Source organism: Hyperolius riggenbachi, chromosome 5, assembly GCF_040937935.1.
Source record: "Hyperolius riggenbachi isolate aHypRig1 chromosome 5, aHypRig1.pri, whole genome shotgun sequence".
NCBI classification, from domain to species: domain Eukaryota; kingdom Metazoa; phylum Chordata; class Amphibia; order Anura; family Hyperoliidae; genus Hyperolius; species Hyperolius riggenbachi.
In genome coordinates this window covers 68463890-68484661 of record NC_090650.1, presented here as the reverse complement: position 1 = coordinate 68484661, position 20772 = coordinate 68463890, and the positions used below count along the sequence as shown (strand labels likewise).

At 42.5% G+C, this 20772-nt stretch overlaps 1 protein-coding gene and 1 long non-coding RNA gene across 4 annotated transcripts in view; one reads left to right on the top strand and one right to left on the bottom strand.

Moving 5' to 3' along the window:
- The window catches only part of VIPR2 (vasoactive intestinal peptide receptor 2), a 171198-nt gene that overhangs the window by 133760 nt on the left and 16666 nt on the right, over nucleotides 1–20772 (bottom strand). Inside the window, exon 1 of one of the 2 annotated variants that reach the window (XM_068235840.1) lies at nucleotides 10097–10169. The exons of the other annotated variant lie outside the window; for it this stretch is intronic. The gene's annotated coding sequence lies outside the window, so the exon portion shown is untranslated. Of the gene's footprint in view, nucleotides 1–10096; nucleotides 10170–20772 lie in introns of those variants that run through there. 2 annotated transcript variants of the gene reach the window in all.
- LOC137518247 (uncharacterized) overlaps nucleotides 10351–20772 on the top strand; it is a 70120-nt gene continuing 59698 nt past the window's right edge. For both annotated transcript variants that reach the window (XR_011020771.1, XR_011020770.1), the window contains exons 1-2: nucleotides 10351–10433; nucleotides 19120–19229. This is a non-coding gene — a long non-coding RNA (uncharacterized lncRNA). The remainder of the gene's footprint in view (nucleotides 10434–19119; nucleotides 19230–20772) is intronic.

Here is a 20772-nt window from a genome sequence, read left to right as displayed (position 1 = left end):
AGTCAGCGGCGGGAGCGCGGAAAGTACGGCTTTCTCCGTCCCTGGGGGTGAAAGGATGGAAAAAGGGATGGAGAAATTCGTACGTGCGGGGGTAAAGTGGTTAAAAAGGATTTTAACAATGATTCCCTGCTCGCTACACAGTTTTTTGGCAGTTGGACAGAGCAACTGCCATTCACTAAGTGCTGTTGAAAATAAATAAATCCCTGAGAATCCCCTCATGAAAAGATGTACTATTCCAAAACCTGTCACTTCTATCAGATTTCTACTGTCTACTGTAAGTGACAGCAACATAGGAGAAAAGTAATTTATGGCTCATTTTACTCTGGAAAAATTTTACAATTTTACAATTTTTCGCCATAGTGCCCCTTTAACTAAACGGTATCATAATACATGCATTGGATGTACTGGGAACAAAGCAAAAACTTCTGTTTGGCAATTTCATATGAGGGAAATCTGAAGATTGGCAAGTAATTTTTTTTTTCTTTTCATACAATGAATTACGACTCCCAGATTTTGGCTATTTTTCAGTTTGCAAAATATGTTCCTAAACTTATATTCTGATTTTTTTCAACTTTTACCCCCCATTTCAATTAGTGGCTTGCCAGTGCTCCAGGTCGGTTTACTGTGAGCAAGAGCAACTCAGCCATAAATTCTTATGCTACAGCTAAATTATTATGAGGCCCCCTGCAGATTGATGCGGCGAATGGTTTCCAGCGAACTTCGGTGGTTCGCGTTCACCAGCGAACACAAACTTTTCCGGAAGTTCGTTTGCCCCATAATGCACCATTAGGGTCAACTTTGACCCTCTACATCACAGTCAGCAGGCACATTGTAGCCAATAAGGCTACACTCCCTCCTGGAGCCATTAACCCCCTTATAAAAGGCAGGCATCGCCGGCCATTTTACTCACTTGTGTGCCTGCAGTAAATAGAGAAGGGACAGCTGCTGCTGCTGCAGACTCTCATAGGGAAAGATTAGTTAGGCTCTTGTAGGCTTGTTAGCTTGCTCCTTGCTGATTCTTATTGCTAAAATAGCACCCCACAACAGCTCTTTTGAGAGCTAATCTTGTTCTTGTGATCTATTTTTTGTTTTTCTGTGTGTCCCACTGACACATGTGTTGCATAGACACCCTTGATAATTCATACTGTGTGTGTGCCACTTCCAGGCCCAGCACATTCAGTGACTACCTGTGTGTGTGACAGGTGCACATTGTAATACCCATTACTGCATATACCTACCTACCTGTTGTTCACAGTGCACCCATCTACCTACGTGAGCTGAGCGCATGCAGTGTCACTGTGCCTGTCCACTACCTGTCTGTGTGTGACAAGTGCACATTGTAATACCCATTACTGCATATACCTACCTACCTGTTGTTCACAGTGCACCCACCTACCTACATGAGCTGAGTGCACGCAGTGTCACTGTGCCTGTCCGCTACCTGTCTGTGTGTGGCAGGTGCACATTGTAATACCCATCACTGCATATACCTACCTGTTGTGTTCAGTGCACCCACCTACCTACGTGAGTGCACGCAGTGTGATATACCACTCCGTGCATACCTGTTAATTGCACCTGTGTGACTGCACATTGTATTAGTCAAGTCAGTGCATACCTTTCACTTCATCCCCCCCCAATATGGACAAAACAAAAGGCAGAGGCAAGACTCCTGGCAGGTCTGTTCGAGGTTGCGCTGTCATGATTTTGTGCGGCCCTCGACCAAAGTACAGTGTTCAGAAGAAGGCACGTGCCATCAACCCCCAATATTGTCAGGATGTAGTTGACTATTTAACACAGAACACCTCATCTTTCTCAGCTTCCACATGGAAGCGTGACATATCTTCCTCCTCCTGCTCTGATTCTGGCACCCCACTTAACACTCAGTCGGCCACCACCACCAAAGTGCTATCACCCCAGGGCTCAGCGGTGTGGACATTTTTTGGTGTGTCTGCCTCAGATGAGAGCAATGCCATCTGTACTCTCTGCCACCAAAAATTGAGCCGTGGAAAGACCAAGACCCGCGTAGGGACAACTACCTTACCAAGGCACATGATTACAAAGCACAAACTGCAATGGGATGACCACCTGAGGAAAAGCAGCACACAAAAGCAAAGTCACACACTGCAGTGGAAGATACCAGGCTGCAGTTTTTTCTCAAAAAAGGCAATACCTAACCTAAACTGTACCGTGATGTTGAAAGGCAAGTGGTGACATCTCTGGCACACAGCGTTGGGTCAAGGGTCCATCTGACCACGGATGCCTGGTCTGCAAAGCACGCTCAGGCCTGCCCGAAGACTAAGTCAGCCCCCACACACAGCATCTCTGCCTGCACGCCGTGTGACTGCCTGCCCCAAGACTAAGTCGCTCCCCACACAGCATATCTGCCCGCAGGCCGCTTGACTGCCTTTTCTGCCACCACCAACAGGGTCCAGGACTCCAGGCGGATTCCTGAATTTTTAAGGCCATTCCCCTTCGTGATCATTACCTTGCTGCGGTGAAGGGGCTTGCGTATCACAATGATGCAGTGACCGCCGGCTATATGAGTGTCTCGGGGAGTGGCACACCAAAGATAATAAGGTTGTTGCTTATTTGTGGACAGACCAAATTTGATCAGCTGGGCAGTCACTGTTGTTCTGTCATTGAGCTACCACAGCCCGGCGACCATATGGGCTTGAAAACCGCCACGGCCTGCACTATGGCCATGGTGCACACCAGTCCAGCACGGCCGTCACAACGCAAACAGCTGTTTGTGGTGCGTTACACAGTGAGTTTGGTGTGTCAGTGTGAAGCAGTACTCTAATTACACTCCCTGATTGATGTATACACATGCAAGATGTTTTAAAGCACTTTAGGCCTGCAATTTAGTATTCAATGTGATTTCTGCCCTTAAAACGCTGCTTTGCGTCCAATCCGGATTTTTACTCGGGACTTTTGGCATGTATCCCACTCCGCCATGCCCCCCTCCAGGTGTTAGACCCCTTGAAACATCTTTTCCATCACTTTTGTGGCCAGCATACATTTTTCTAGTTTTCAAAGTTCGTCTCCCCATTGAAGTCTATTGCGGTTCGCGAAAGTTTGTGCGTACTGAACCTTCGCGGGAGGTTCGCGAACCCAGTTCTCGAACTTAAAATCGGAGGTTCAGGCAATCTCTACCTGCCATAAGAGTACCAACAATTTGGCATCTTTGAAAGTCTGAGAGATCTGCCATTTTTATAAATTATAACCAACTTTGGTTTAAATATCTGTAAAAAAAACTATTATTTTAATTAAACATAACAAATAACAAAAATAATAAACAAAAAAAATGTAACATGTGTCAAGTTTTGATTGCTTAAAACATGTTCAAAGATTATGATGCCAAAATGTTAGGTGTTTCCATTGTGTTGTCCAACCCCTGTAGTGGGTAGCCACAGTCATGTCTTTACTCATCTGACTCCTCCCCCCCCCCACACACACACATGTAATGGACAGTCACCAAGTGGCCAAGTCAAACAAGTAAGTGGCTAGTCGTGTGTACGTCTGCAAATTTTACCATCTGTACATTTTACCAACCTCCCCATACAGAATAGCACAGAGTTCGCTGCCTAAGGAGGTGCTTTTCAGGTATTAAGACTGAACTAATTGCTGTCATTTTAATAGTACCTGGTTATACATTCTAAAACATATATAGGGCCTTGTGCACATGAATCCCAATGCAACCAAACCACAATGCACTGAGTTCATACACTGGTTGTACTAGATTCACAGACATCAAATCAGAACATATACTGCATTTGAAAAACTGATACAATGAAAGTGTGGCTCCAGCACATCTGGCTGGACCTCCCATGAACACAATCTGGCCCAATTAGACAAACTTCCTTGAGAGCCGCAGGCTAACGTAAGGTTTAGCAGCCGTCTGAAGTCTGAAATTTTCCTGGCCGAACAATCATTTAGGATCATATTGACTGACGACCTAATGTCTGTAGAGACAACCCTCATCTTCTCCTCCTCACCCTCCCTTCCTGCTTGCCAGAGCTCAGCAATGCATTGACCATCACACGGATGCCAGAAGACTATTGATTGGTTGACTTCATTACGAATTATCATTTTGGCTGACAAACTTAAAGAGTAACTGTTAGGCGTGAAATCAAAAATCAATTCTCTATTTTTTATATGGTAAACAAATAATAATGATGCTAATCAGGCAATCCAAAAAGTTAAAAATCTCTCTTAATTTTCCTCTCAATAGAATATCATTTACCAGGTCGCCTGGCTCGTATTTGGTACTGCCGCAAAAGAGAAGTTGCGGTGCATGCTGGTTGTTTTTTTCCCCCTCCCCTGTTCTCCTCATACATAATTAATGCAGCCTGATTGGCTGAGGTTTCTTTCACTCCCGGATTTCCTCCCACACGTCTGTTCCTCTCTGATTGGCCAATATTTCTTGTGCTGATAAGCTGAGAAAGTGACTCAGCTGAAATCCGATCCATACAGATAAACCAGGTCTGCAAAGTCACAAAACGATTTGTGAGGATGCAGCAGCTACAGAGCTGTGTGGGAGTGCCTGAAGACTGAGAGGGGCCATACATACATGCATACATACACAATCAGGCAGAGGAGTGGAAACAGAGTAAGGGAGGAAATGACATCAGGATTGGCTTCAGACACAGGGATTCTAAAATGGAAACTGACAGAAACAGAATTCTCTTTATGTACTATATAAAACTTACTGAAATAAAAGTGTGGACAGTGCAATACATATATTATGTAAGTAGAGGAAGTATTTATCTACTAATATATGTGGGGGAGTTTTCTGAGATAGTACGGCTGACAGCTCCTCTTTAGTGTTTATATTGGGTTTTCATCTCTCATTCACACATATCAGTAATAGTATATCAGTGACGAGTTTGATTAGAACAGAACTTATTACTGCAACACAGAAAGCACAGTCTCTGATTCTTCATTAGTTACTGATGATGTAATGAGTGCGGTAACCACTACAAAGACTCCCAGCTAAAAAATAGGCTAGATTACCATACTTCGGAGGCAGCACAAAACATAGAGAACTGAACAGTCCGCTACCACTTTGTCCTCCAAGTTTAAAAATCAGATCATCCGATGCTTAAAAAAGGACAATGGGGATTTATTTTATTATTTATTTATTTTTTGGAAATTGCTTTGATCACATACCCTGATTACCCTAAAGTGACAATTCGAAACAAAATTCACTTGAATTATAATTTTTATTTAGTGTTTATATAGTGCCAACATCTTATGCAGAGCTGCACAGAGTATATAGTCATGTCACTTAACTGTGCCTCAGAGGAGCTCACAATTAACCAATGAACTTATCTGTATGTTTTTAGGATGTGGGAGGAAACTGGAGTGCCCGTAGGAAACCCACACAGGCATGGGGAGAGCAAGTCGAGAGTGCTATCGACTACACCACCATGCTGCCCAATGGACCAGTTGCTATAAAAAGAGGCAATCTATAGAACACCGAGTTGAATTGTGACACAGATAGCCTATGGCATTCTCTATTTTCAAAGGTGAGGACAATATCTGTAGATCTAAAGTTGCAGTCAGCTGATCATCCCTCTATAAATACAGTGATCCAGTGGCGTAGCTGAGGAGTGAGAGTGAGAGTTTTACATGGGGCCCCAAGCACTCAATTGAAATGGAGCCCTTAAAATCTACCAATGACAGTTTCAGTGTCAGGCAGGTGTATTTAGAGTAAGGAAAAGGACCACTATCGTCAAAATCCTAAAATGTAAAACACATACAAAGAAGTGCATTTCTTCAAGAGTAAAATGAGCCATAAATTACCTTTCTTCTATCTTACTGTCACTTTCAGTAGGTAGTAGAAATCTGACAGAACCGACAGGTTTTGGACTAGCCCATCTCCTCATGGGGGACTCTCAGGGTTTTCGTTATTTTCAAAGCACTTAAAGAGAACCCCAGGCGTTTTTTTTTTAATCTTAATAGGACACAGAGACATGTTCTGTGCACAATTACAGGCCTCTATTTACCTGCAAATGTCACTCATGATCGCTCCCTCGCCTCCTCTATTGCAGGGCTCCCCCGCCTCTGACCCTCGCTGCCCGCCTCCGTGAGCTTTCTCCAATCGGAAGCTAAGCCGTGACCCAGGAAGTACATGAACTCAAAGCAAATACAGCATCCAGGGCATCAGCATGGAAAATACAATATAAAAAAATACAATACAAGTGCAAACAGCGTATTTTAACCATTCCAGCCCGCTGGTATTTTTCACCTCATGGACAAGAGGAATTTTCACATTTCAGCATTCCCCCCTTTCATTCCAAATAACTTTATCACTACTTATCACAACAAAATGATCTATACCTTGTTTTTTCTGCCACCAATTAGGCTTTCTTTGGGTAGTAAATTATGCTAAGAATTATTTTATTCTAAATGCATTATAATGGGAATAATAAGAAAAAAAAATGGAAAAAAAACATTATTTCTCCATTTTCAGCTATTATAGTTTTAAAATAATGCATGTTACCGTAATTAAAATCCACACATTTTATTTGGCCATTTGTCCCGGTTATTGCAAAGTTAAAATATAGTATAATGTATGGTGACAATATTTTATTTGGAATTAAAGGTGCATTTTTCAGTTTTACACCCATCACTAATGTTTAGCCCATAATTTAATAATAATACACCCTCTTGACATACATATTAAAACATTTTTATTCCCTAAAGTCAGTAGATGTAATTTTACTATTTGGCCACAAGATGTCCCCGCTGAGTACTTCCTATTAGCGTACAATAAGTACGCTATAGGAAGTAATATGTTGCTACACTGTAACTAGGGAAGTGACGCAGGCATCAATGGATGCCTGCGATCACGGTGGCCTAGAGGGGAGATTAATGAATGGGAACTTTCCCATTCATAAATCTAACGATTGGACAGTGTTCCTTCTTGGCGGACATGTACGGTTTATTTCAGGGGACGGTTTGTGTCGTCCCCTGCAGCCAATCCCCCCTGTTGCCAGCAACATCGTGATCACGGACATCTGCCCACAGGATCGCGCACACAACCCCCGAAACTGCAGGGATGTGACTAGCACGTCCCTGCGGCTGTAGCAGCTGCCGCTGTGGACGTGAAGCTCACGTCTCAGCGGCAGAAATAGTTGAAAGCCCAAAAGTGAATAAAATTTTAAATAAAGGGTTAACAGACTTACATACGGGGTCCAGAACATTGGAATCCCGTTATAACGTTGCGGGTGTGTGCTGGTCAATAGCAAGTAGGACAGTAAGGTGCCGTCTGTCTCCTTCCCAAGTAACTAATTGCCTGACCATGTGTACCAGCCCTGAGATCAAAGAAATGATTGGACAGCATTAAAAATCTTTTGGCAGTGCAGACACTTAACAAGTACCGTATTTCATGTGTGTACTGTATTTAGCTCACTGCCTGCAGTTAATCAGTGATGGCAAGTGAAGGCTTTGGGATTAAACCATTTCAGAGCTTAGAAGCGGTAATTTAAAGATCTCATGATGCTATACTTCCTGGTTCACCCGCTGTAGCCCAATATTTATGCAATGACACAATCAGAACCTTCATTCACTTTCACTAAAGGTTTTGCAGATGCCAGACAGTTTATAACATTCAACATAGCCCGATTTAGCAGCCATAGCAGACTGTGGAGGCTTGTTTCCACACTTACATTGCCAGTTTCACTTCGCCCCACACATGACCTGATGCACAGAAAGTACCTTTGGGCTTGATACGCGAGCAGCTGGTAATATTGTCTTGTTGCGTTATTAGAGCAGATTGAGGAACATTGTTAACACAAGCATTGCCATGGTAATGCACATTACAAAACTTGCTTAAAGGACAACTATCAATAACCAAATTAAAATGTACAAATTATGTCTAAGTAGCTGTGTAAGCGTTTTCCTACTTTTTATGATAAACATCAGAAGCAAAAGCTGTAATTCATTGTGTGTAGATTTTAGCTGCATTGGAATGATTTATTAGGGAAGGGGAGTCAGTTCTTTGATGCAGTGACCAGCACTGGCTGTATTGTCACTTTTCTCATGGACTACACAGTACAGCACAAAAAAAGACAAAAACACTTTAGTATGAAAATCCTGCTTTGGTATCAGATTTCACACACAAAAAGAGAATGTTTATTTACGCTAGAGATAAATTCATTCTAGGCTGCTAGTTCTACACAAATCAGTGCATTATTCTCCTCAGATCACCAACCCTCAAAGCCTGAGGGATCTTTCACATTAGACAACACATGCAGGAGCCGTTCTCCTGCACATGTTGAATGGCCTGCGGTGTGTCGTCGGGATACTGCGGTGCCACGCAAACAGCGGTGATAGCTATTAATTCACCCAACGGGGAAATGACGGCTCCCGGCGGTTCAACACTCCCGTGTGCGTTGAACTGCAATGCAGTGAAACGCAGCGTCGGGTGTGAAAGGTAAAATTAAAGTCTATGGACTTTCATTTTACCTTATAAACGCAAAGTATTGATTTTGCGTTAAAACGCAGGAAAAGAGCTCTAATGTGAAAGAGCCCTGAGTTTTGTCTCTCTGAGTGAGATTTTCAGAGAGAGACAAAACTACAACTGCAGTTTAGACAAGTCATTTGCTAAAGATATAAAGTACACATAGGGCTAACAGCTGTAAGAAGAGGGATTCCCCCTTCCTCTCATGATTCACTGATCTGATGCCCTGGTCCACCACCATTCCATGAAAGGAATTTTATAACATTAAAATGAAGAGATAGTCTGATGAAACAACTAAATATAAACTTATAGATTTATAGATGAATTCACCTTTTTTTTTATATAAACCTTACACCCGTTTTATACAAACAATACAGTGGTGCAGCAGCTACCTGGTTTGCCCATAAAGCGTTCATAAGGGGTCTATGCATACAACATGGTGCAAAACTCAAAAAAGTTCGTACTGCAAAAATCTCATCTCTTCTTGAAAAAATTAGTCAACTAGAATCAGCCCATAAGTTAAACCCCTCGGCCACAATTCTCTCAGAGATTTTCTCTAAGAGACAAGAAATACGATCTGCTTTGCTATGTATAAGATCAACTTCTTAAATGAAATTATAGATGGTAACTCTCTAATTCCCTTCTCAATATTACAAAACAAGTATAATCTTACATCCAAAGACCAATGTACATACTTCCAGATTAATCATCTAATTAAGAATACCACTCTGAAGATTCCTACCCTTCCTAATAATATTAACAAATTCATAAACAACCCACTTAATATTAAAGAAACTACCTCTTTTTGGTATAAAGAAATGGTAGATTATCACTCTAGTAATCTGAATAAATATATAGACTGCTGGAGTTTAATTTTTCATTCCCCTATACATTTTTATTAAACCATTAAAGCTATTAAATCCATTTCAAAATTCTCTCACTGTATCACGCATCAAGAGACTTGGCAAAAGATTTTGATGGATTGGTACTTTAGCTTCATTCTATCCGACTGCATCTCCTCTATCCTGGAGAAATTGCTCTCATAATGGCTCCCTATTTCATATCCTCTGGTTAAGTCCAGATATCCAGATATATTGGGCACAAATATTCAGATTAATTCAACAATACTCAGGGTTCCCATCTCCATTAGACCCCAAATTAGCCTTACTACATATAGGCCTGGAAAAATATCCTTTTCAGTTTAGAAGGACCATCTCCCACATTCTATGCGCAGCCAGACATCTTATTGTATCACAATGGAAATCTCCAGATATTCCCTCATTCACTCATCTCAAATATCTAATCCAACAAAACTTTTCCTTAGAGAAAGCTATCCTAACTAAATTTTCTCCTCACAATAACTCAGACTTATGGGATATTGATTGGTCATTAATAAATTAATTTTGTTTTAAATTCATCTCAAAGGCAAAGCCAAACAGGTTATATGATATAGGTACCTTATCTTGCTTCCCATAAATCATTAATTGATAAATAATTGGCCTAATTTTACATTTGTCCAAAAGCAATCCATGAGATTTCCAATCCTCTCATTTAACTTCCTGACGAAACCTTAAAGAAAACCTGTACTGAAAATAAAAGTCAAAATAAGCATACACAAGTCATACTTACCTTCCATGTAGTCTACTCCTCAGTGTCTTTCTCCTGTCCCGCGTCCTGTTTGTTCACTATGATCAAGGGAATTTTCCGTCCTCCATTTTGAAAATAGCCATTACCCCATAACAGCTTTCTGGTCAGCACACAGTTAAACTGTAACATCACCCACTTGAGCCATAGGGAAACATGGACATTACCTGGTATATCCGTTTTCCTCTCAGCTATAACTGACAGCAACTGATATTTTACTGACAGCAACCAATATATTTCAGATCTGACAAAATATTGTCAGAACTGGATGGGATTATTGTCAGAAGAATATGGTGAGCTTCTGAGAGGAACTGATGGCAAGGTAACTCTGTAATGTTCATTTGAAGTTACCTCATGTGTTTATTTTAAATATTTTTACTCAGTACAGGTTCTCTTTAATAGATAATCCTCAACTTGGTCATATAAATTCTAACCTGTTTTCTTTTGTGCATTGACAATTTAGATAATTTTTTAATAATCAAAGTGATTTTAGAGAAGTAACTGTATTTTTCAGACGCACCTAGGTTTAGAGGACAAAAATCAGGAAAAAAAAATACTAAACCTGAGTGCATCCATGGTGCAGGGGCATCTTGTAGAGCTTCTCCCCCAGCACCAGCACAGAAAGCGAAGACCAGCATAGGCAACCATGATCAACAAAGTCAGCCAGGACCAACACAGATCAGCAAAGGCAGCCAGGACCCAACACAGGCAGCCAGGGACCAACACAGACCAGGTACAGGCAGTCAGGACCCAACACAGGCAGCCACAACCAATACAGATCAGTCAGGACCCAATACAGATCAGTCAGGACCAATACAGATCAGCCAGGGCCCAATACAGATCAGCCAGGACCCATTTCAAGTCAGCAAGGACCCAATACAGATCAGGCAGGACCCAATACAGATCAGCATAGGACCAGAGATGATTGCACCATAAGGGCAGTGACAGCATGTACAGCTCCATCCTCCCTCTTCTCATAACCCACCTACCAATCACACATGGCTCACCTACATGCTTGACCTTACGTCCTGGACAAGTAAACAAAGTGGCTGCCCAGTGTCATCCCACAGAGAGCTGCCTAGATCCTTACTCAGAGGCGCTATTCGTGACTTTGAGACTATACTGTGTACTCCTACCTGTTTATTGCCTGAGGAAGCGGGAACATACCCGTGAAACGCGTTGCACTGTTTGTGTTGGAGTATACAGTATTAATAAACCTGTTGTCATAAAACTGACGGTATCTTGTCTGCTTCGGGAAGGCGAGTCCACCACCACCTCCTGAGGGATTTTAAGCCTTTTAGAACCTTTTATCCTGCTGGCGCCTCTGTTCACTCTTACATAGATCCTTACTCATCCTCACAGCAGCCGCCCAATGTCACCACCGCATCACCTGGGATCGGAAGAACAGCGATATCCAGCCAGTCCTTCTGCATCGGCAGAGGCCGGCTCAGCACACCTCCGCCAGTGCAGGACAGTCTGCCCCACTTACCCCGTCAGGGTCCCATCACTACTCGCGGCTACAGCCACACAGAGAGCTGCCTGGATCCTGACTCGTCCTTCCACAGTGGCCGCCCAATGTCACCACCGCACCACCCGGGATCGGAAGAATAGCGTCATCTAGCCGATCCTACTGCACACCTCCGTCAGTGCAAGCAAACCTTCCCCACTTACCCCACCAGGACCCCTCACAGAGAGCTACCTGGATCCCGATCATTCTGCACACCTCCACCAGTACAGGACAGTCTGCCAGGGTCCCATCACTACTCCCGGGCCCCGGCTGCAGCCACCTGGATCCTCAGCTGTCCACCTGCGATGTCACCCAGGGGCCACATGATCAGTAGCCCAACCGGCCATGTGGTCTGATCCTCAGCTGTCAGTCTGCCCTACAGCCGCTTCTTTTAGCGGAACGGGGGAGCTGCAAGCAGCAGACTAGCAGACATGGAGGAGGAACAACAGGAACTCCTCACATCTAACTGGGAGTGCACCCAACAGCAGTTAATGGTAAGAAGAGCTGCAAGTCTGGCTAGATAGGAGATTACGCTGTGCATCGTTGCTTATGGGGGAACATTCGCTCTATAAGACGCAGGGACTTTTTCTCCCTACCTTAGGGGGAGAAAAAGTGTGTCTTATAGTCCGAAAAATACGGTACTTTCTTCTAGTTTTTTTTTTCTACATTTGTTATCAGTTATTTTAGGTCTTTAGGTTGATCTATTGATATATTTTCTTCTTATGTAAATCTTCAATAAAAATGTAAATGTCGAAAAAAAAAAAAGGAAGAGATAAGCAGGGGGACAGATACAGCAGTATTTAGGAACAATTACACAAGCCATCCTAAGCTCAGTTTAAAAAACATGTTAATCAATACTTGTCCTTTAATGCGCGTTACTAATGCTGTGCTAATGGGTTGTGCTGATTGCACAACGTGTGGTACTCTGCTGGCATTAGTACTGGTCAGAGCCGGGACAAGGTCCTCCAGCACCCAAGGCTGAGACACCAAAGTGCACCCCTCCATCCCTGCCACCCCAGCCGTCACACACTGACTGCTATTAGACTAAGAGGCGCCACAGGGCCCACAACCTCCCCAACACCTTAATATCTAGTTATCTGGCTTGCAGTCACTGCTATGTATCCCCTTTTCTTATTTCTTTCTGCTTCAAACACAATTAGGAATGACAGCTGAATGAATTCTGCGCCCCCTCCTACACTGCGCCCTGAGGCTGGAGCCTCTCCAGCCTATGCCTCGGCCCGGCCCTGGTACTGGTATTATTGCCCTGCACTGAGCAGCTCACAGGAATTTTACCAGCAGTTTGTGCATTAGGCCCTTTGATACCTATTCTCTGATTTATGCTTTTGCTGATTTTGGCTCATATGCAATTCATTTTTTTTCTCAGATTTCTCCTAGGTGATATTTTCACACCTTATCATAAAATGCCTTTTAAACCACCAGCAAGCCAGAAAATACTCAAAATATATAGCAATATCTATGTTATTGCAATGTGATGGCTCTTAACTATGCCCTTTGAATGTTAATGGATTCAACAAACCCAAATAATGCTCACACATTCTTCACAAATATCACTTGGAAAGAGTTCATTTTTTGATTCTGCAGGAAAAGCATGTTAAGAAGGGGCTTGCCCCAGATCTAACTCATAACAAGTATTATCCTCAATAGTTCTGTGCAGATTATGGTGATTCCAAATCTAGAGGAGTAGCGAATGCACTTCACCGTTCACTCATGGCAGCTATAAAAGAAGTAAGGGTGAATGTGCATAGCATAGTGGATAATACTCTGTTGACAGTGGTGGGAGTTTATATGCCAAATGTAGATCAGATAAGCATATTACAAGAAACATTATTAACTGGTTCCCCGCCGACGTACAGTATATCTACGCTCCTTTGGACTTCACTTCCCCGCCCGGAGCGTAGATATACGCACCCCCCGCCGCTACCGCCGCTACCGCCGATGTCCGCTCTCCCGCTCGCACTCCCGCGATCGTGCACGCCGCTGCCCGCTCGCCCGGAGATCAATGAACGGGAAAATACATTCCCGTTCGTTGATCTCTGCCCCCGCAATGATCTGCTGCTTTCGCTAAGCAGCTCGATCATTGTAAAAAAAAAAAAAAAATACCAGCCTCTTTGTACTTCCTCCAAGCTTCCGGAAGGAAGCTTGGAGGTCGCATTAAACTGTTGCCATCTTGTGGCCAAATAGTAAACTACACCCTAAACTATTTTTCACACACACATACATTACTTATACAAAAAAAATTAACTCATTACCTCCCACACTCCCCATTTTTTTTTTTTTTGTAATAAAAAAAAAAATAAAAAATGTACAATTAAAAAAAATACATAAATAGTTACCTTAGGGACTGAACTTTTTAAATATTTATATCAGGAGGGTACAACACTGTTACTTTATAAACTATGGGCTTGTAATTAGGGATGGACGCAAAACTGAAAAAAATGCACCTTTATTTCCAAATAAAATATTGGCGCCAAACATTGTGATAGGGACATAATTTAAATGGTTTTATAACCGGGACAAAAGGGCAAATACATTTCATGGGTTTTAATTACAGTAGCATGCATTATTTAAAAACTATAATGGCCGAAAACTGAAAAATAATGTTTTTTTTCCCATATGTTTTCCTATTTTCCCATTAAAACAGATTTAGAATAAAATTATTCTTGGCATAATGTCCCACCTAAAGAAAGCCTAATTGGTGGCGAAAAAAACAAGATATAGTTAATTTCATTGCGATAAGTAATGATAAAGTTATAGGCGAATGAATGTAAGGAGCGCTGAAAGGAGAAAATTGCTCGGATGCTGAAGGGGTAAAACCCCTCAGTTGGGAAGTGGTTAAACTCCCTGGCGGTATGATACTTTCCAAATTTAAGTGTTTAAAAGCAGTGCAGTTTTTTAGCATGCTTTCAAACCCTAAAATGCGGAAATACCGCTGTAACCCTATAGTGAGATCACCGGCTGTCGTCATGATGACAGGTGGCAATCTCACCAGGGAGATGCAGAGCCTCCGAGGAAAGGAAGAAGAATGGCTTCCGGCGTCTGAATCCCCGGAGAGGTGAGTGAAACCTCCCGCTGCGCGCCATTGCTCTGCATAGATCTCGCGCGGTCACCCTGAGTTAAGCCTAGATAAATTCAGAGAAGGGTACACTATAATTGGAGGGGGCATTCATTTCACTCTAGACCCACTACTAGATAACGCTGAGGGCACATCTAGCCAACGTTTTAAAGCCCTTAACTATTTAATGGCAAGCATACCTATTAAAACGTCATGCTTCAGCTAGTGTTGGGCGAACACCTGGATGTTCGGGTTCGGGAACGTTCGCCGAACATGGCCGCGATGTTCGGCATGTTCGGGCCGAACCCCGAACTCCCCGAACATCCCGCTTTTGGGGGCCCTATGGGGTCGCAGGCATAAGGGGGGGAGCACGCCCCGATCGCGGGGGGGGTCGGAAATTCCCCCCACCCCCTCCGCTAGCGCTCCCCCCTCTGCCCGTTTCCCCATACAAAAGTTTGACGAAAGTAAAATAGTACCGGTGGTGGTGGCTGGCTGCTGCAGTGGCTGGCTGGCACTATGACCTCACGTCCTCTGCATACGAGGGTACGCGTCACGCGTACCCTCGTATGCGTCATCACGCAGAGGACGTGAGGTCAGAGAAAGGGCGGAAGTACCACAAGGGTACTACCGCTGAACCGCCCGCTGCCCGGCCTCCCTCAACGCGTCCTACTCCAACTCCTCCTCCTCAGTCACTTTATAGTGCCAGCCAGCAACTGCAGCAGCCAGCCACCACCACCGGTACTATTTTACTTTCGTCAAACTTTTGTATGGGGAAGCGGGAAGAGGGGGGAGCGCTAGCGGAGGGGGTGGGGGGAATTTCCGACCCCCCCCCCCCCCCCCCGCGATCGGGGCATGCTCCCCCCCTTATGCCTGCGACCCCATAGGGGGGCCATATTCGGCCGAACAGGGGCCCTGTTCGGCTGGGCATTCAGCAGTTCGGGCGAACCCGAACAGTTTGGCCGAACACCACCAGGTGTTCGGCCGAACTCGAACATCACCTGAACAGGGTGATGTTCTGCTGAACCCGAACAGTGGCGAACACTGTTCGCCCAACACTAGCTTCAGCCTATTAACGGCAACATGACGTTTTAATACGTCGCGCGTTCCCGCCGCCGCTCCGCACGTGTCCGCGCCGCTATTACCGTCGGGTTTCCGTGCTATGTGATTGGGGAAGAGGACCAAGTGGTCCTCTACCCAATCGCAGTGCCTGGAGTGAATGGACGTAACCGCGAACGGCGGCTACGTCCATTCACAAAAACAGGAAATTGTTACAGGTTTAATAAAGTGTAAAAAAAAAAAGTGATCACTTCCTATTACGGAGAGTGTTCACTAGCGCCATCTTGTGGCCAAAAAGTATATTACACATACATGCACATACATAATATGAACATACATAGTATTAATAAATGAATACATTACACTTCCAACCCCCCCCCCCAAAAAAAAAAACCCTTGTAAAAAAAAATCAGCCTCAAATAAATAAATAGTTTCCTTAGGGACTCAGCTTTTTTCAATCTATATTTTATGTGGGAAAATTTATTTTACTTTATTACATAGGGGCTTGTAATTATGGCTAGAACAACAACAAAAAAACCCAGAAAAATAACACCTATATTTCAAAATAATATATTGTCGCCATACATTGTGATAGGGACATAATTTAAATGGTTTAATAATCAGCACAACTGGGCAAATAAAATGAGTTGGTTTTATCCACTGGAGAATGTTTAATTTTAAAACTATAATGGCTGAAATGATTTTTTTCCATTATTTTTGTATTTTTCCCATTAAAACACATTTAGAATAAAAACATTCTTAGCAAAAATGTACTACCCACAGAAAGCTTAATTGGTGGCGAAAAAAACGAGGTATAGATCATTTTCTTGTGAGAAGTTGTAATAAAGTAATTAGGGAATAAAAGGGAGGAGCACTGACAGGTGAAAATTGCTCTGGTCCGTTAGGGTAAAAACCCTTGGGGGTGAACTGGTTAATGCTATTAAAAAGACTCTTTTTGAGCTACAATGAATGTATGGAGAGTGCTTCATCTAGATGAGAAGGATTGTAGCTTTTTCTCCTCCCTACATAATTATTATAGCAGACTCAATATTTTTCTGGTATCTCATGCTCTCCTGTCTTGGTCACTGCAGGCTAGGATTGGAAGCCAGATATGGTCGGATCATGCTTCGGTCTACCGTCAGGTTTCACTACCATCTTCCCTTGCACATGCACATACATGGCGTACGAATAATAATACCTTGCAAGTCAAGGATTCCAAAATACTTCTGACAAGTGTGTGGCAGGACTATATTGCCACAAATGCCTCTGGAGATCGGATGGCTTCTGCCATGTCTATATGGTTTGCTCATAAATGTGTAATGAAAGGACACTTTACTTAAAGCGGATCCGAGATGAAAAACTAAATATAACAAGTGACTTGTCTATATATCTTATCTAAAGTTTAGATAGTTTACACAGCAAATCTATCTTCAAACCGCTTCAACAGTATATTAATATTTTTTCCTGTGATACAATGGGAGCAGACATGTTTTCTGCTTGTCACTATTACACAATTACACACACAGGCAAGCTTATCTGTATCTAGGCATGCTAATCTGCATATTCTGTGAAAACTCCACTCTTATCTCCTCCATTACACAGGCAACTGATCTGTATCTGCACTGCAGCTCTCAGATTGTGAAAACTCTGCCTCTGAAATCTATAGCTAGTAACACCTTTTTCACCTGCCCAGACTGAAATCCCACAATCCCTTGCAAGCGCCAAGGCACTCTGGAGAAGCTGTGGGTGTGGCTTGTTTAGTTTATAGGGAATTAGAGTATTAAAACAAAACAAAACAAGTATTTGGCTTGAGGAATGCCCTATAAACTATATGTAAGGAACACAATTATGCAAGGAGTAAAAGTTCATCCCGGATCCACTTTAAATTGGGGCAAGGAAAAAAAAGAATATGTAGCTCAGATTAACCTCCCTGGCGGTATGATTATTTCCGGATTTTAGGGTCTAAAAGCGGTGGAATCTTATGGCAAGCTTTCAGACCCTAAAACCAGGAAAAAATCATACCGCAGAGAGATCTGTGGCAGCCCAGCATTTACTCACCTCCCTGAGATCCAGCACTGCAGTTCACTCTCTGTCCTCTGGGTGGTGCTGTAACCCTGCAGTAATATTAGCATCTGTCATCATGATGACAAATGATGATCTCCACAGAGGGATGCAGAGCCTCCGAGGACAGGAAGGAGAATGGCTGCCAGTGTCTGGATCCTGGGGGAGGTGAGTTGAAACACCCCCTGCGTGTTAAACTCTGCACACACCTCCTGGAGGCTACCAGGAGTCAGGCTCAGGGTTACCACTCTGAGTTGTAGTTTTCCATGCTAAGCCTGACTTGGGGTTACCACCAAGGAGAGTATATCAGAAATTTCCCTGTTGGAATCTGCCCATAACAAATCTTTGCTGAAAACTGATTGTGATAGACTGCACGGTGCTGATAGGTCCAGCTCTGGCTTCCCTCTCTGCTATGGCCCTGTTTCCTGGTTGGCCAGAACTCCACTTCCTCTTGTGCACCTGAGGGCAGTTGGGGAGAACAAAAGATCAGATAGAAGAGACATCTTACACATGTGTAGATTGATTTGGCATACTCAACAGACTGATTACTTTTGGGGAAATTACAGAACTATTTTTGCCGAAAGATGCCTTGCAGATCGCTTCATGTATACAAAGTACTACGTATCACACCTAAATGATCTATATCTTTTTGCTACAAATTAGGCTTTTTATAGGATTTTTTTTTTTGTAATAACTATATTTTCTATGCATTTTAAAGGAAAAATTAAGCAAAGAATTATAAAACCCACACATTTTATTTGTCAATTTGTCCTGGTTATCACAACATTGAATTTATGTTCCTAGTACAATGTATGCCGACAATCTTTTATTTGGAAATAAAGGTTTATTAATTGTTTCTGTGTTTTTGGTTCTCTCATCATATATCAATTACAAGCCCTACTTTGCAAAAATAACAACAACATACCCTCATGACATATATATGTTTAGCCAGTGGAGGAAATGTATTTGCTACTAACCCAAGCAATTCAACCTATTACTCCCTCCCCCTACTGACAGGAATGCTTACCACCTCCCATGCCTTGTTTGCCGTCTTATAGTCAAACGCAGCGGTTGAGTTTCCCCAAGAGCTACATGCAGCTTCTGGAGTCAGCTGCATTATATTGTACTCTTGTACTCAGGGCTATGACAAATGACAACAAACAGCAGAAAACTATTTGAGCATGACAAAATGAGTTGCTGGGAGCCGTCCCTCTGAACCGACACTGAACCAAAAAAAAAAAAGTCATAGCAGTAGATAAAAATCATCTTGCTTGTAATTAAACATAAACATGTCCTGTCTTTTCTAATTAGGCTTGTTTGGGTAAAGAAAACTGACAGGAAGCAAACAAAAGCTTTGGAGAACATTGTTCCTATCTGTCCTTCTCCATCCCAACTGATCAACACATTCCTATGTCTAAAGAGTGAGTATTTTGGCAAGAATCCACAGCCAAGCTAAAAAGTTTATTGCGTAAATAAAGTATTTTAACCTCTTTATGTATAAAAATGTGAAACAGTTACTTTAAACTAGTGGACAAAAGAAGGACACCAAGAGCCCAATATGGTGTACTATGTACTGGTAGCAGAGGAAGAGATGATAGAGTAAATAAAATATACTCACAAGTCAGAGTTACCTGATAATAATGATAGCAACCACTGATAATGTGGAGATATTAGACCTGACCCAATTCAGGATTAAGACCCCGCTTCTTCAGGCAATAGGGATGGAGCAAATACAAACAAGTCTGTAATGCTCCATCCCTATTGCCTGAAGAAGCATTGTCAATCCTGCGAAACGCGTTGTACGATCTTTTAGAGTGTATAAATAAACTGCTTTATTGATATTACATCAATATTATCTTGTGTTCGCTTGGAGGCAGTAAGTCCACCACTGCCTCCTCTATATTTAAACTTTTTAAATACTTTAATTCTTTCGGCGCCTCTGCATACTGCTATAACATTAAACTAATGGATGCTCAATTTCTTTCAACCACAACTATGGCTAAGTAATCCTTAGGATGACAGTTTGCAAAATGATTTGCTGTGCAGACATGCGACTCAGCTATACAATGAGTAAAAGAAGTGTTTGATCCCCTGCTAATTTTGCTCATTTACCCTTCGACCAATAAATGACCAGCCTATAATTGTAATGATAGGTTTATTGTAACTGTGAGAGACAGATTAACCCTTTCCACTCATATGTCCTATAGGGTGGGCCTTTGCGATTTTCCCGTTCCTGTCATATATCCGGCCCTGTGGGCCGCAAATATGGTGGTAGTTTTGTGACTCATATGTCCAACACTGAATCCAGATTCAGGCTCCCACCTGATCCCCAGCATGTAGAGACCCTGCCCACACAGGAAGTGCCTATCTTCCTGGAACTGGAAGTGTGTGCATATGCAGAGATGCAAACATTGACTAAATCATTTTTAAAATACAGTAGTATGAAAATATGCCATTTCATTCATTGGTCCATATGCAATTAACTATTTTTCCTGAGATTTCTCCTAGGTGATAATTTCCAACTTGTCAATAAAATGCCTTTTTAAACCACCAGTTAGTAGGAAAATACGCAAAATAATTTTGACTGCAGTTTTTCCCCTTTTTTGGGTACCTTTTCAATTGCAAAGTGCTGAAAAGTTATCTTAAAGTGTTTTTGTTGTTTTTTTTTTTTTATGTCAAAATACAAATTAACGGAAGGGTTACAAAAGCGTATCAAACCACTCGTGCAATCACAGGGATGACACAGTTTTGCTTTTCAAAACAAAATTGTTTATTTCAATGTACCCCTCACTTTGACACCACTTTGTGTGGACAAGTATGAATCCAATCACACAATTGGGACAGTGTTGCCTTGAATGGCTCTGACGCACTCAATGTTTGTCTTCAGTTCTCTCTCCTAGACCTTTATTCAATTACCTTTTCTCCTGAGTTTTCTTCCAGGACATACGGTACATTTTCATTTTA